The sequence below is a fragment of the Heterodontus francisci genome, chromosome 8, assembly GCF_036365525.1.
Source record: "Heterodontus francisci isolate sHetFra1 chromosome 8, sHetFra1.hap1, whole genome shotgun sequence".
Lineage (NCBI taxonomy): Eukaryota > Metazoa > Chordata > Chondrichthyes > Heterodontiformes > Heterodontidae > Heterodontus > Heterodontus francisci.
The window spans coordinates 59,147,586-59,163,466 of record NC_090378.1 but is presented as its reverse complement, the minus strand read 5'-3'; positions in this window follow the sequence as shown (position 1 = coordinate 59,163,466).

The following is a 15,881-nucleotide window of genomic DNA, read 5'->3' as shown; positions in this document are numbered from 1 at the left end:
TGTGCAATTACATCCTTTGGCAATCTGTGTCTTCACATGAGCACATAAGCATCGAGTCTATGAGCAGCACAGCTGAATAAATCATTCCAAGAACATCACTTCAGACACAGAAGACTCACATGTAGCTTTCAAGACATTAGTTGGTCATAGTTTGTCTGGACAACGTGGCAAAGCAATGAAAGAAGCTTAGAGGATGAGAGGACATATAACTAAAACAACACAACAGCTTAAATTTATATTGCACTTCTCCCAGAGACAAATGTCTGAGTGTTTCACGAGAGAGAGAATGAACATTGAAAATGAATTTGGTGGAGGGCTGGAAATTAGACTGGGAGCCAGATATGCTGGGAGCCTTTGTCCACCCTTTACAAGTTCAGTGGCCTAGGAGCATATGTAGGACAGGGACAGTAACCTTTTACTGTCCCTCTCCAGGATTTGCTCGCTCTGTGATTCTGCTCTCTCTCCATGCTCCTGCTCTCCCCATGCTCCCCCAGCGCTCTCTCCATGCCCCTGCTCTCCCCATGCTCCCCCAGCGCTCTCTCCATGCCCCTGCTCTCCCCCTGCTCCCCCAGCGCTCTCTCCATGCCCCTGCTCTCCCCATGCTCCCCCAGCGCTCTCTCCATGCCCCTGCTCCCCCACTGCTCTCTCCATGCTTCTGCTCTCCTCCTGCTCCCCCAGTGCTTTCTCCATGCTCCTGCTCTCCCCCTGCTCTCTCCATGCTCCTGCTCTCCTCCTATTCCCCCAGTGCTCTCTCCATGCTCCTGCTCTCCCCCTGTTCCCTCAGTGCTCTCTCCATGCTCCTGCTCTCCTCCTACTCCCCCAATGCTCTCTCCATGCTCTGTTTCTTCCATGCTTTTACTTTCTCTGGGTTCTGCTCTCCATGCTCCTCCTCTCTCCCGCTCCCCTAGTGCTATCTCAATGCTCTACTCTCCCCATTCTCCTGCCCTCTCCGTGCTCTGCTCCCTTCCTCGCTCTCCATGCTTTGCTTTATCTGGGCTTCTGTTCTGTCCTTCTCCTACCAAGAATAGATAGGCTCTGCAGTGTGAAAAAGGTACAACCATCTCACTGATATCTTTAAGTAAATACCTATCTTCTTAGCAGCATTATTAATGCACTCTTTACATGAAGTATTTTCATATTATGTGGCTCTATAGTATAATTTAGATGGAAGGTCTGTGATTACTAATCTATTTGAAAAAGGATCCTTCAACCAAAACTGTTTGAGAACCATCAGCTTAAAGTACTTCCAGTTGTTAAAATCTCATTCCATGTTACTGATAAAATATTGTAAATTAATATAATTGATAACCTTCATCAAAAAAGCATACAAAAAAATTTATTCATTTTAAATGTCATTTCCTGAAAGAACATCCCCTGTCTAAACTTGTTACACTTCAGAAATTATGCAGATTTCGAATGAGCTTCTAGCATTACCTGTTCAGACAACCTTTAGACTGTGAGCTTTGGGAAACAAAGGGAGCATTGTAACATTTTAGACCTCCCTTTCAGGCCTTTTCACGGTCCTGTAAATCTGGTTTTACTGTTCATTAACTTCAGATGTTTAATTCAAATCCATCCCTGGAGTGTCATTCAAGCAGGATCCTTCCTGCTTTGTGGTATTAGCATAAAGCATGCTCATATACTAGAACCAGAATAGGTACATAAGGGGTGTGTGCTGTCGGGGGTGGGGGGAGGGGGAAGAGGGCGGATGGATTTCTTATTAGAGTTGAGTTCCAGCATCTCTCTGGTGATTTGGTCTGAAGCCATGCACCAAGATAACCTGACTCTCTTTGAACATTGTGCAGCTGTAGATTAGTCTGTCTTGCAGCAGGTGGTGTGGTTGCTTCATTTTTTTAACTATCAAGAATCTTTGCAAACAATACTATCGAACAGATCTAACTATGTAAGTTAGGGAACTACTCACTTGGCCTTAGTTTACTGATCTTTTCAGGGGAACAAGTTCAATAGTGATTTTTTTGTTTTCTTTTTCAATTTTCTGCCTATTTCTTCATAAAGGTGCCAACTTTCCCAGGGCACAGTTCTGCAAGCGCCACCATGTGTGCAGGATGTGTATCCATCTGCAGCTACTGGCTACCTGCATTACAGAGCTGGAGCTGCGGGTGGATTCACTATGGAGCATCCGCAATGCTGAGATCGTTGTGAATAGCACGTTTAGCGAGGTGGTCACACCGCAGGCAAATGCTGCAAAGGCAGGAAGGGAATGGGTGACCGCCAGGCAAAGTGGAGGAAGGCAGGTAGTGCAGGAGTCCCCTGTGGTCATCCCCCTCTCAAACAGATATACCGCTTTGGATATTATTGGGGGAGATGGCTCAGGGGAAACCAGCAAGAGCCAAGTTCATGGCACCATGGGTGGCTCTGCTGCACAGGAGGGGAGGAAAAAGAGTGGGAGAGCTATAGTGATAGGGGATTCTATCGTAAGGGGTACACGTAGGCATTTCTGTGGCCGCAAACATGACTCCAGGATGGTATGTTGCCTCCCTGGTGCTAGGGTCAAGGATGTCATGGAGTGGCTGCAGGACTTTCTGAAGGGGGAGGGTGAACAGTCAGAGGTCATGGTTCACATTGGTACCAACGACACGGGTAGAAAGAGGGATGAGGTCCTGCAACAAGAATTTAGGGAGCTAGGTAGCAGATTAAAAAGCAGAACCTCAAAGGTTGTAATCTCTGGTTTACTCCCAATGCCACGTGCTAGTGAGTATAGGAATAGGAGGATAGAGCAGATGAATGCATGGCTGAAGAGATGGTGCAGGAGGGAGGGCTTTAGCTTCCTGGATTACTGGCTCTGTTTCTGGCGAAGGTGGGACCTGTACAAATTGGACAGGTTGCACCTGAACTGGAACGGTACCAACATCCTCGCTGGGAGGTTTGCTAGTGCTGTTGGGGGTGGGGGGGTTAGACTAATTTGGCAGGGGGGTGGGATACAGAGTGGAGGCACAGTCAAATATAGAAGCGAAACTGAGTCAGTCTGGAAGGCAGAGCAAATATAGACCTGTTAAGGCACAAGCAAATAATGCAAGGCTGGATTGCATCTATTTTAATGCAAGGAGTCTTACTAGTAAGGCAGATGAATTGAGGGCATTGATTAACACATGGGAATAGATATTATTGCTATCACAGAGACATGGTTGAGGGAAGGGCAGGACTGGCAGCTCAATATTCCAAGGTATAGAATCTTCAGGCATGATAGGGGAGGGTGCAAAAGAGGAGGTGGCATTATACTATTGATCAAGAAGTCAATTACTGCAGTACGGAGGGATGATATCTTAGAAGGTTCCTCAAATGAGGCCATATGGGTAGAACTTAAAAACTAAAAGGGGCAATCACTTGGCTGGGAGTGTACTACAGGCCTCCAAACAGTCAGGGAGAGATAGAGGAGCAGGTATGTAGGCAAATCTCAGAGAGGTGTAAAAATAGGGTAATAATAGTAGGGGATTTCAGCTTCCCCAATATCAACTGGAATAGTCTTAGTGCAAAAGGCTTACAGGGGGCGGAATTCCTAAAGTGCATACAGGAGAGCTTTTTGAGCCAGCACGTAGACAGACCTACAAGAGACGGAGCGGTACTGGACCTAATCCTAGGGAATAAAACCGGACTAGTGGTAGAAGTGTCAGTGGGAGAGCATTTCGGGGATAGTGACCATAACGCTGTAAGATTTAAGGTAGTTATGGAAAAGGACAAAGAGGGACCGGAAACAAAAGTAATGAATTGGGGGAAGGCCGATTTCAATATGATAAAACAGTATCTGGCCAAAGTGGACTGGGAGCAGATACCTGTAGGATAGTCTACATCAGACCAGTGGGAGTCATTCAAAAAGGAAATAGTAAGAGTTCAGGGCCAACATGTTCCCATAAAGGTGAAGGGTAGGACCAACAAGTCCAGGGATCCCTGGATGTCAAGGGATATCGAGGATTGGATAAGGGAAAAAAAGGAGACTTATGGCAGATTCAAAGCGCTGAAAACAGCGGAGGCCATAGAGGAGTATAGAAAGTGTAGGGGGGTACTTAAAAAAGTAATTAGGAGAGTGAAGAGGGGACATAAAAAAACACTGGCGGGCAAGATAAAGGAAAATGCCAAGGCGTTTTATAAGTATATTAAGGGAAAGAGTAAGCCCCATCAAGGACCAGAGTGGCAGTCTGTGTGTGGAGCCGGAGGACATAGGTGAGGTTTTAAATAATTACTTTTCAACTATGTTCACTATGGAGAAGGATGATGTAGGTGTAGAGATCAGGTAGGGGGATTGTGATATACTGGAACAAATTAGCACTGAAAGGGAGGAAGTATTAGCTGTTTTAGCGGGCTTAAAAGTGGATAAATCCCCAGGACCAGATGAGATGTATCCCAGGCTATTATGAGAGGCAAGGGAGGAGATAGCAGGGGCACTGACACAAATTTTCAAATCCTCTCTGGCCACAGGAGAGGTACCAGAGGACTGGAGGACAGCGTATGTGGTATAATTATTGAAGAAGGGTAGCAGAGATAAACCAGGTAATTATAGGCCAGTGAGTCTAACATCAGTGGTAGGGAAACTATTGGAAAAACTTCTGAAGGACAGGATTAATCTCCACTTGGAGAGGCAGGGATTAATCAGGGATAGTCAGCATGGCTTTGTCAGGGGGAGATCATGTCTAACAAACTTGATTGAATTTTTCGCAGAGGTGACTAGATGTGTAGATGAGGGTAAGGCAGTTGATGTAGTCTACATGGACTTCAGTAAGGCTTTTGATAAGGTCCCGCATGAGAGATTGATTAAGAAGATAAGAGCCCCTGGGATCCAGGGCAATTTGGCAAATTGGATCCAAAATTAGCTCAGTGGCTGGAGGCAGAGGGTGATGGTTGAAGGTTGTTTTTGCGAGTGGAAGCCCACAGGAATCGGTGATGGGATCCTTGCTGTTTGTAGTGTACATTAATGATATAGACGTAAATATAAGAGGTATGATCAGTAAGTTCGCAGATGACATGAAAATTGGTGGTGTCGTAAATAGTGAGGAGGAAAGCCTTAGATTACAGGACGATATAGATGGGCTGGTAAGATGGACAGAGCAGTGGCAAATGGAATTTAATCCTGAGAAGGGTGAGGTGATGCATTTTGGGAGCACTAACAAAGCAAGGGAATATACAATGGATGGTAGGACCCTAGGAAGTACAGAGGGTCAGAGGGACCTTGGTGTACTTGTCCATAGATCACTGAAGGCAGCAGCACAAGTAGATAAGGTGGTTAGGAAGGCATATGGAATACTTGCCTTTATTAGCCGAGGCATAGAATATAAGAGCAAGGAGGTTATGATGGAGCTGTACAAAATGCTAGTTAGGCCACAGCTAGCGTACTGTGTACAGTTCTGGTCACCGCACTATAGGAAGGATGTGATTGCACTGGAGAGGGTGCAGAGGAGATTCACCAGGATGTTGCCTGGGCTGGAGCATTTCAGCTATGAAGAGAGACTGGATAGACTAGGGTTGCTTTCCTTAGAGCAGAGAAGGCTGAGGGGGGACCTGATTGAGGTATACAAAATTATGAGGGGCATTGATAGGATAGAATGGAAGAAACCTTTCTCTTAGTGGAGAGTTCAATAACCAGGGGGTGTAGATTTAAGGTAAGGGGCAGGAGGTTTAGAGGGGATTTGAGGAATTTTATTTTTCACCCAGAGGGTGGTTGGAATATGGAGCACACTGCCTGAAGGGGTGATAGAGGCAGGAACCCTCACAACATTTAAGAAGTATTTAGCTGTGCACTTGAAACGCCATAGCATACAAGGCTACGGGCCAAGTGCTGGAAAATAGGATTAGAATAGATAGGTGCTTGATGGCCGGCACAGACAAGGTGGGCCAAAGGGCTTGTTTCTGTGCTGTATAACTCTATGACTCTATGACCAGTTTGCTAGCATCTCGCCTATGAAGACAATCACCATGCATAAATCTAGAAAATGAAAGCAGCGCTTTTCACTTCCAGCACATGAATTTCCAGTCAGTCACTTTAATGGATAAAAAAAATGCAGGCTGGCAAACACAGGAGCAGAAAACCCAAGTGATTACTGGCAGACTACCTGCTATGGAGGATATCGACAATCCAATCCAGTCCACATTAACATCCATGCATGCATTTTCCAGCACTGATCACTGGACAACTATCAGGAACAGCAGCCCATGCTGATCTTTGCCCTCCCTACTGGGGCCATTTGTAATAACCAAATGTCATCTCATTTAAGATTATCTAACACAGCATAGACCAGGTATAAAGTTTGGAGCATTCGGATTTGTATGGTAAATCCTGAGATCAGTAGCCAATAAAAAAGATTGTTTTGTCTCTTATGTAATGTTTTTTATTCAAATTGATTAAGGCTTGGAAGATTTTCAAGCAGACTTAGTTCCAGCAGTGGCCTGAAAGAGTGAGAAACTTGCATCTGTACGGTGCCTTAATATCTTGCTCTGACATATCCCAAAGTTCTTCACATACAATAAATTACTTTCCGTAGTGCAGTCACTTGTGTTATGTAGCCATTTTGTATACAGCAAGATCTCACACACAGCAATGACCAGTTAATCTACTTTTGGTGGTATTGGTTGAAATGCTGTCCAGGACACTGACAGAAATCCCTGGCCTTCTTTGAATAGTGCCATGGAATTTTTAACATACAACACAGGACCTTCATTGAACTGACTCCAGGGTGGATTGATAACTCTGGGTATCTTTGCTACCCGATTCTGCCAGAATGATGTATAGAGTTAAAATTGCCTCCATGGTGAAAATTCGCAAGACAGCACTATTCAGAAAAAGTGTTAACTGGATAACTGGCCTTCTTGCCAGTGTTGAGTTTAGACCTTTTTAAATTTTACTCAGTCCTATTTTCCTTTTGTGTTCTAAACTTAATCCAATTTTCCTTGTCTCTCCTGATGTCTTTTTTTATATTCTTCTTTAAATAATTATGCAATATATCAATATCCAAACCATGTGGAATCTACATAAACTATTGTGCAATAGCTAACAGGCTAAATACAACATAAAGAATTTTTAAAAATTCTTTCATGGGATGTGGGCGTCACTGGCTAGGCCAGCATTTGTTGCCCATCCCTAATTGGTAATGACTGCTTACCTATGCTGATTATGCAGCCCATCACCTCTCCACCGACATTGACGGATTTTTAGTTGAATGGGCAGCCATCACATGCTGTCCCATTCACGATCTGAAAAGCCAGCGGGTCCTCACTGCATTACGGAAGGGAGGAGGGATACACAGGGGTCTAACTCTGCATTCTTAAAGGGAGGAGGGAGGGGGGATGTACAGGGGTCTAACTCTGCATTCTGGAAGAGAGGAGGGAGGGGGGATATGCAGGAGTCGCACTCTGCATTCTGAAAATGAGGGGGTCTGGGATTACTGGAGGGAAAGCTGTGCTGGGATGAAGGGAGGTGCTGTGTATCATCCCTCCATTAACAGTGTATGCTCTGTGTTTGTGAGGGCGCAATGGCACACTAGGCACACTGTGTGTGGGGAGGGTGCCATAAAAGGGCAGGAGCATTATGGTGTTAAGGATGGTGGGAACAATCAATTCAGCTGGTAGGATCTTGATGTGGTCATGTTGTGCCACTCTTGAGTGTTGGCCAAGATGGGCAATGCCACGCCACATAGTTGATCCAGGAAAGCAGGTGATGTACCCGTCAACACCAATCCCTGCCCTGTTAGGAACCTTTGAATACATGCAGGGTTCAACTTTATTTATCACATGGAAATAGGTATGGCTCATCCTACATTGTGTGATCCTCTGCACGTGAGGATCCGTATGCGCCAGATGCAATATCAACAGGCAGGTGCAATCCACGTAGAGGCTCCTGGTCATGAGCAGCAGCCGCTAAAGGGAGCCCGCCATTATGGTTGCCGTTCATCTACGGGCCCCAAATGACATGCCATCAGATGTCAGAGCACCAGTGTCAGAGGAGATTGCGCATACAGAGAGGGTGGTGACACGTCTCTGTGCCCTGCTCAAGATGACCTGCAGCCCATGGGCTCCAGTGGACATCCCATGCCTTTGTTCCTCATAGTGGCAGCGGTTCTCAAGCCTGATGCCTCTGCAGCCTTTTGGGGGCCCACCAGAGACCTTCCTGGGGTCACAAAGTCAGCAGCGCACTACTGCATCAGGAAGATCATGCATCAGAGAGCCAGTTTTTATGTCTGCTTCAGGACAGACTCTCACAGCCAGGCCCAGAGGGCCATTGGTTCTGGCACCATTGCCAGAGAACCATAGGTTGTAATGTTCATAGACTGCACTCATGTGGCCATCAGGCCTACTGCCAGGCTACCACCTGCAGACGTCACCATTAAAGGAGCCCTCTCAAACTAGGTGAAGCCAGTATGTGAACACTGCAGAAGCTTGCAGCGAATGTGTGACTGCTTCTCAGGTAGCTGCCATAACACCCGGGTCTTGCGCCAGTCCCGGCTACCACTGCAGTTCACTGAACTGGCTCCGATGGAGGGTGGCATCTTGGAAATAAGGGTTATCCCTTGCAGACGTGGCTCCCAACACCGGTGAGAGACTCCACCACTGCTGCAGAGGAGAGATACAATGCCAGCCACTGAGCTACATGAGCCACCATTGAGCAGGAGATCGGCATGCTGAAAGAGCGCCTCCAATGCCTGTATGGATAGGGTGATGCCCTGTACTACAGGCCGAAAAGGCCAGCTCCTTTCTTTGCTGCTCTGTACAAGTACGCACCCAAAAGGGGCCGAGCTTGGCACGATGAGGAGAGACATCAACAGGATTTCTTCTCGGACTATGAGGACACTGAAGACCTACAACATGTAAGAAGCATGGGAGGGCAGATAGCACCCAGACTCTGTACGTAGGGCTAGCAGTGAGCTAGGGATGTACAAAGTGGCTTATCAGACAAAGGCTGTCTGCTCCATAGGAACTGACAAGAGCTCTGCAAGCCACATATCACCCTCGCTCACCTGCTGTGCACCAGTCCACATCTGCAGCATCCCTGTGTAAACCATTAGAGGCAGCAGCTGACTGAGCCAATGTCCATGTCACTACATCCATAGAAACGCTCATTAGTAATGGTGGCATGGGAACGATGCTATTGCATACATTGGCTCTCCTGAAGGGCCAACAGGGCCAAGGATGTGACATTGGCAGTACAGGCTGGCACATATCATTCGCACAGAGAAAAGGACACACATGTTGGTGCAGAACACTTAGTGAAAGACCTATATACATTGCTGTGACACCCATGCATTCCCATTTGTGTCAGTGTGATATCTTTAGCTGCTTGCGAGTACCCCTTCTCGGTGCAACCTCTGCGCTAGCAGCCTGACTGCAGGAAGGCTGCTGTTCAGATTGCCCTTTGGCTGTTGGTGACTTCAGTGGTTGTCCTCTGTGCGCACGAGGCCTGGAGGGCCCCGGCTGGCTGGGAGGATCCTGCGTCATCACAGGACCCTTCTCAGGTATGACAACTGCTAGGGCTTCACTCACAGGCGGAGGGACAGAGGGGCCAGCATCCACATTGGAATAGCCTGGAGGAGGGACCCCAGATATGGTGCGCTGGCTCGCCTCCTCCATCTCAGGGTTCATTGGAACCCCTCTACCCTCCCAGGAGGGACCAGGAGCAAGGGCCTTCTCCGTGCCCCGGTCCCTCTCACACCTAGCCACTGCTCAATGGATGTGACGGTAGTGGCGAGGGATTGCAGGTGTGAGCCTATCATTTGAGTCTGGGTCACCATGAGGGCCACCACCGCCTTAATGGATGACGTAAGGCGCTCACATGCATGGACATGGCAGCAGCCATGGCATGGATGGACTCCACTATCATCCGCTCAAAGCTGTACATGGCCTGTGACATCTCCGCCAGCAGTTGCCATAGCTTTTCCAACAGCTCCGGCCTGCCCTGTTCTGTCATCAGCTGAGAGTCATCAGTAGCCTGGGCCTCAGCATGGGCCTGGTCACTCACGGGCCTCCGACAGTTAGGGGCCATGGCTGTCTCAGCCTCAGTCAGCTGCTTGGGCGCGTGTGCAGTGCTTTCACCAGATTGTGACCCACACTCTCAGGCTGAGCCGATACCCACCGAGGTGACAGTATCTGCGCTGGTGGAAGGTGCATTAGTGCCATGGGACGGTGCTTCCTCGGAGTCTGGCTCTTCGTCCAAGGTGGCGGATGGTGCTCGCCCAGCTGTTCCATTCTTTCAAATGGAAGGGACAATGGGGAAAGAACAATTCTGCTGTAACACATTGTCAGCAGCATTACCCAACCAACAGTACACAGTGCCCATCTTTAACATCAATTGGACGTCTGCTCACTTTGGAGCCCAATGTCAATCCGCCTGAATGAGTGTGCCTGCTGTCTTGGCGCCATCTGCAGGGCATCCTCCTCGGCATTGGTCAGCGTCAGTCGGTTGGCAGGACCTCCTCCGGTGCGGGTGGACTCCTTAGAATCGTGTGCCAGCTTCGCCTGGAGTGGAAAGGGGCCAAATATTAACAATGGCATGATGAAAGGGTGACGCATGTCAACAGACAGTTGCAGACCACAAAGGTGGGAGATTCTTGGTGTGCACCTCTGAGTGAGCCACTTATGTAGGTGCCATTCCCTGAGCATCAGACAAGAGTAAGTTGTGCCATACATCACACCATTCATGGTGCCTCTTCCCTCCCCGCCCAATCTCCTGTCCTTCGGCACAGCTGTAGCACACGTATGCAAGTCTGTGTGGGTGCACCCAGATTCAAAGGAGCACTGATGGACATTTGTACTTACTCTCGCACTTCTTAGCAGGTCATTCATTCTTTTCTGGCACTGGGCCCAGTTGCGCTGGATGGCAACATGGCTGGTCACCTCGTGAGCCACCTCCAGCTAGGCTGCCTTGGTCAGGTGAGAGGGCCTCTTCGTGCCATCGCTGGGGAAGAGGACCTTCCACCTTGCGCACACAGCCTGGAGAATGGCGCTCAGGGAGGCATCACTGAACCATGGTGCCACCCTGTGACACTGCTGTGTCTCCATCACTTTACTCTGCAAATCTTTGTCCACAAGTCTTCTTTGGTACAGGCACAGCTGCTGTACTGGCAGCCCTTTAAATAGGGCCCCAGCACATGACTCGCAGCTGTGCTGGCGTGCAGCCCGGATCCGGCAGTCTCACATCCCCCCACGTAATATGGGGGGGTGGGCGGCTCGTGGCCTCTATGGAGATGAGCCCCCGCGATATTAATCGTGGGGCAAGGCGGCGCCCCAATAAATTCCATGGTGTGTGATTTGGAAGGGAACCTGCAGGTGGTAGTGTTCCCATGAGCCTTCTGTCCTCATTATTCTAGGTGGAAGGGAACTTGCAGGTGGTAGTGTTCCCATGAGCCTTCTGTCCTCATTATTCTAGGTGGAAGATGTCGCGTGTTTGGAAGGTGCTGTCTAAGGAGCCTTGGTGCGTTGCTGCAGTGCATCTTGTAGATGGTACATACTGCTGCCACAGTGCGCCTGTGGTGGATGGGGTGCTGATCAAGCGGGCTGCTTTGTCCTGGATCGTGTTGAGATTCCAGAGTGTTGTTGGAGCTGCACTCATCCAGGCAAGTGGAGAGCATTCCACCACACTCCTGACTTGTGCCTTGTTGATAGGGTATAGGCTTTGCAGCGTCAAGAGTTGTGTTACTCGCCACTGAATTCCCAACCTGCTCTTGTAGCCACAGTATTTATGTGGCTGCTCCAGTTCAGTTTGTGATCAATGCTAACCCCCAGCATATTGTTAGTGGGGGATTCAGTGATGGTAATCCAGTTGAATGTCAAGGGGAGATGGTTAAATTTTTTCTCATTGAAGATGGTCATTGCCTGGCACTTGTGTGGCGTGAATGTTACTTGCTACTTATCAGCCCAAGCCTGAATGTTGTCTAGGTCTTGCTGCATATGGACATGGGCTGCTTCAATATCTGAGGAGTTGCGAATGGTACTGAACATTGTGCAATCCTCAGTGAGCATCCCCACTTCTTACCTTATGATGGAGGGAAGGTCATTGATAAAGCAGCTGAAGATGGTTGGGCCTCGGACCTGAGGAACTCCTGCAGCAATGTCCTGGGAGTGAGATGATTGACCTCCAACAACCACAACCATCTTCCTTTGTGCCAGGTATGACTCCAACCAGTGCAGAGATTTTCCTTTGATTCCCATTGACTTCAGTTTGGCTAGGGCTCCTTGATGCCACATTCAGTCAAATGCTGCCTTGCTATCCAGAGCACTCTCATCTGACCTTTTGAATTCAGCTCTTTTGTCCATTTTTGGACCAAGGCTGCAATGAGGTCAGGAGCCAAGTGACCCTGGCGGAACCCAAAGTGAGCACTGGTGAGCAGGTTGTTGCTGTTTAAGTGCTGCTTAATAGCACAGTCGACGACCTCTTCCATCACTTTGCTGATGATCGAGAGTAGACTGATTGGGTGGTAATTGGCTGTGTTGGATTTGTCCTGCTTCTTGTGGATAGGACATACCTGGGCAATTATCCACACTGTCAGGTAGATGCCAGTGTTGTAGATGTACTGGAACAACTTGGCTAGGGGCATGGCTAGTTTTGCAGCACAAGTCTTCTGTACTACAGCCGGGATGTTGTCAGGACCAATAGCCTTTGCAGTATCCAATGCCTTCAGGCGTTTCTTGGTGTGTGGATTGAATCGGATTGGCTGAAGACTGGCATCTGTGATGCTGGCGACCTCCAGGAGGAGGCCAAGATGGATCATCCACTCAGTACTCCTGGCTGAAGATGGATGCAAATGGTTCAGCCTTTACCTTTTGCACTGATGTGCTGGGTTCCCCCATCATTGAGGATGGGGATGTTTGTGGGGCTTCCTCCTCTTGTTAGTTGGATGTGGCAGGATGGCAGAGCTTTGATCAGATCAGTTGGTTGTAGGATTGCTTAGCTCTGTCTATTGCATGCTGCTTCCACTGTTCGGCATACAAGTAGTCCTGCATTGTAGCTTCACTGAGTTGACACTTCATTTTTAGGTATGCTGCTCTTAGCATTCTCTCCTGCACTCCTCATTGAACCCTGACTTGATGGTAATGGTAAAGTAGGGGATATGCCGGGCCATGAGGTTACAGATTGTGTTTGAATACAATTCTGCTGCTGCTGATGGTCCACACCGCGTCATGGATGCACAGTTTTGAGCTGCCAGATCTGTTCTGAATCTATCCCTTTTAGAACAATGGTCGTGCCACACAACACAATGGGCAATATCCTCAGTGTGAAGATAGGAATTTGTTTTCACAATGATTGTGCAGTGGTCTCTCCTACCAATACTTCATGGACAGATGCATCTGCAACAGGTAGATTGGTGAGGGAAAGGTCTAGTAGGTTTTCACCTCTTGTTGGTTCCCTCAACACTTGCCACACTCCCAGTCTGGCAGATATCTCCTTCAGGACTCAGCCAGCTCAATCAGTAGTGGTGCTACTGAGCCACTCTTGGTGATAGACATTGAAGTCTTCTACCCAGGGTACATTCTGTGTCCTTGCCACCCTCAATGCTTTTTCCAGGTGGTGTTCAACATGGAGGAATACTTATTCATCAGCTGAGAGAGGGCAGTAGGTGGTAATCAGCAGGAGGTTTCCTTGCCCATGTTTGACCTAATGCCATGAGACTTCATGGGGTCCAGAGTCAATGTTAAGAACTCCCAGGGCAACTCCCTCTTGACTGTATACAACTGTGCCACCACCTCTGGTGAGTCTGTCCTGCCAGTGGAACAAGACATACCCGGGAATGGTGATGTTTGGGACATTTCCCTAAATATAACTATGTCAGGCTGTTGCTTGACTAGTCTGTGGGACAGCTCTCCCAATTTTGGCACAAGCCCCCAGATGTTAGTAAGGAGGATTTTGCAGGGTTGACAGGATTGGGTTTGCTGTTGTCATTTCTGATGCCGGGTGTTTGATCCACTTTTTATTTCTTTTCAACTTTTGTGTAACTGAATGGCTTGCTAGGCCATTTCAAAGGGCAGTTAAGAATCAACCATATTGCTGTCACATGTAGGCCAGACCAAGTAAGGACAGCAGATTACCTTCCCTAAAGGGCATTAGTGAACCAGATGGGTTTTTATGACAATCAATGGTACATTACTGATTAGCTTTCAATTCCAGATTTTCATTAATTAATTGAATTTAAATTCCACCAGCCACCATGGTGGGATTTGAACCTGTGTCCCCAGAGTATTAGCCTAAGTCTATGGATTACTAGTCCAGTGGCATTACCACAATGCCACCATCTCCCATGTTAAGTTTGTTAAGGGTACATTGTGCTAGAACTGACATTGGTTGACAAATTCAAGGTCTAAGACCCTGATATTTACTTTTACTGGGGTGGGCTTTGTAAGCCAGGATGGCTGGGGCCAATGGAGGGTGTTTGTGGGAGGGGTTCTCCATGCTGAGCAGTTTTAACATCACAGCGTACATCTTTAATTTCAAATAGGTTCCCCGCCCAGAATCCAGCCTGGTTGGCTCCCTGTTGAGCAGGGAAATCTCCGGAGGAGACCACAGGCCAGGAGCTGGTAGGGAGCCTGCAGCTTGTTTAATAGTAGCTTGATCTTGGGGCAGTGGTCACTGATTGCAAGGGGGAGGGGTCTTTGGGTCCTGGAAAGAGGAGGTCACCAATGGTAAGCTGACAGGAAGCACTCCTGCTCCTCTTGGCACACAAATAATGCTGTAAAGGCAATTAACTTCTCCCCAAAGTTGTCCTCACCTCCCAGAAATTCAGCTGGCCAGGGTTAAGCTTGAAGACAGGTTAACTCTGATGCTCGTAGCCTCCTTATAATATTTGAATGACCAACCCAGCTCCTGTGAGCTGGTTAACTGTCTGCTCCCTATCCTGCCTCTGTTAAACATTTTCTCTGGAACAAAGTTCTTGTTAATCTCTCTCTTGATCTCCAAAGCTTGAGTATTTATGTCGAAAAGCTAAAAGCTATGCGGGAAGGTCCTCATTCCACATTCAATCTCTGCTGTTTTTTGATCTCAGCTAGGGTGTCAGGAGAGGTGTTATATTTGTTTTTATGATCTCTAGACCATGCAGAGGAAAATAAGCCCTAGTTTGCAATCCTGATCTCTATCTAGCAACTGTTGCTAAAAAGTGAACATATGGATACCAGGCAAAGAAAGTTGAAATCTCCTACCCTTCCCCATGCTTGAATAACCTGCCAAGGATCAGTGTCAAGGTTAACATATGGAGAATTGCCACTTGGGTGAGGCAGCAAAGGGCAGCCACACACATTGGGCTGAATTTTATAAGCCCAACACCAAAATCGGCGGCAGGTGAAAAAAATGACAGCCCGCCTGTGTGGGCCACATGTCAAAGTGCCGCCGTGATTCCAAGCACGCCCACTCATTTAAATAGCTGAGGCGGGCTGCCCCCTCTGATCACGTGGAGGGGGTGGGCTGTCCATTCTCAGCAATGGCGTCAGCTGCCTGTGCGCAGGCATTGACGCCATTTTTAAAGGGCTGTTAGCCCTACTGGCAAATTTAAATATTTAAAGAATAATTGAAATTAAATAAATATATCTCTTTTGCCCCTCTCCCACCCCCCCCCCCCGCCAATAACAATTAAATTAATTATTTGCCCTTCCCCCACCCTCAAAACACCTACCTTTACCATCAGACCTTTCCCTTCCCAAGTGCACAAACTTTAAACTATAACCCTTCCTACCATCCCCTACACCCATGATGCTAATTTGACCCTGTTCCCCACCCCCTCACCCCCCGCACTGAGAAAATTACCTCCTCCCCACTCCCCACCAGTGTTGCACCCCGTTTCCCCAGACGGGGATCCAAAGGCACGGCGGTGCTGGCTGCTGGGGTGAAGATTGCGGCGGGAGATCGGTAGGCAACGAGAGTAATTCATTCAGGTATTTTCATTTATTTAAATATTGTT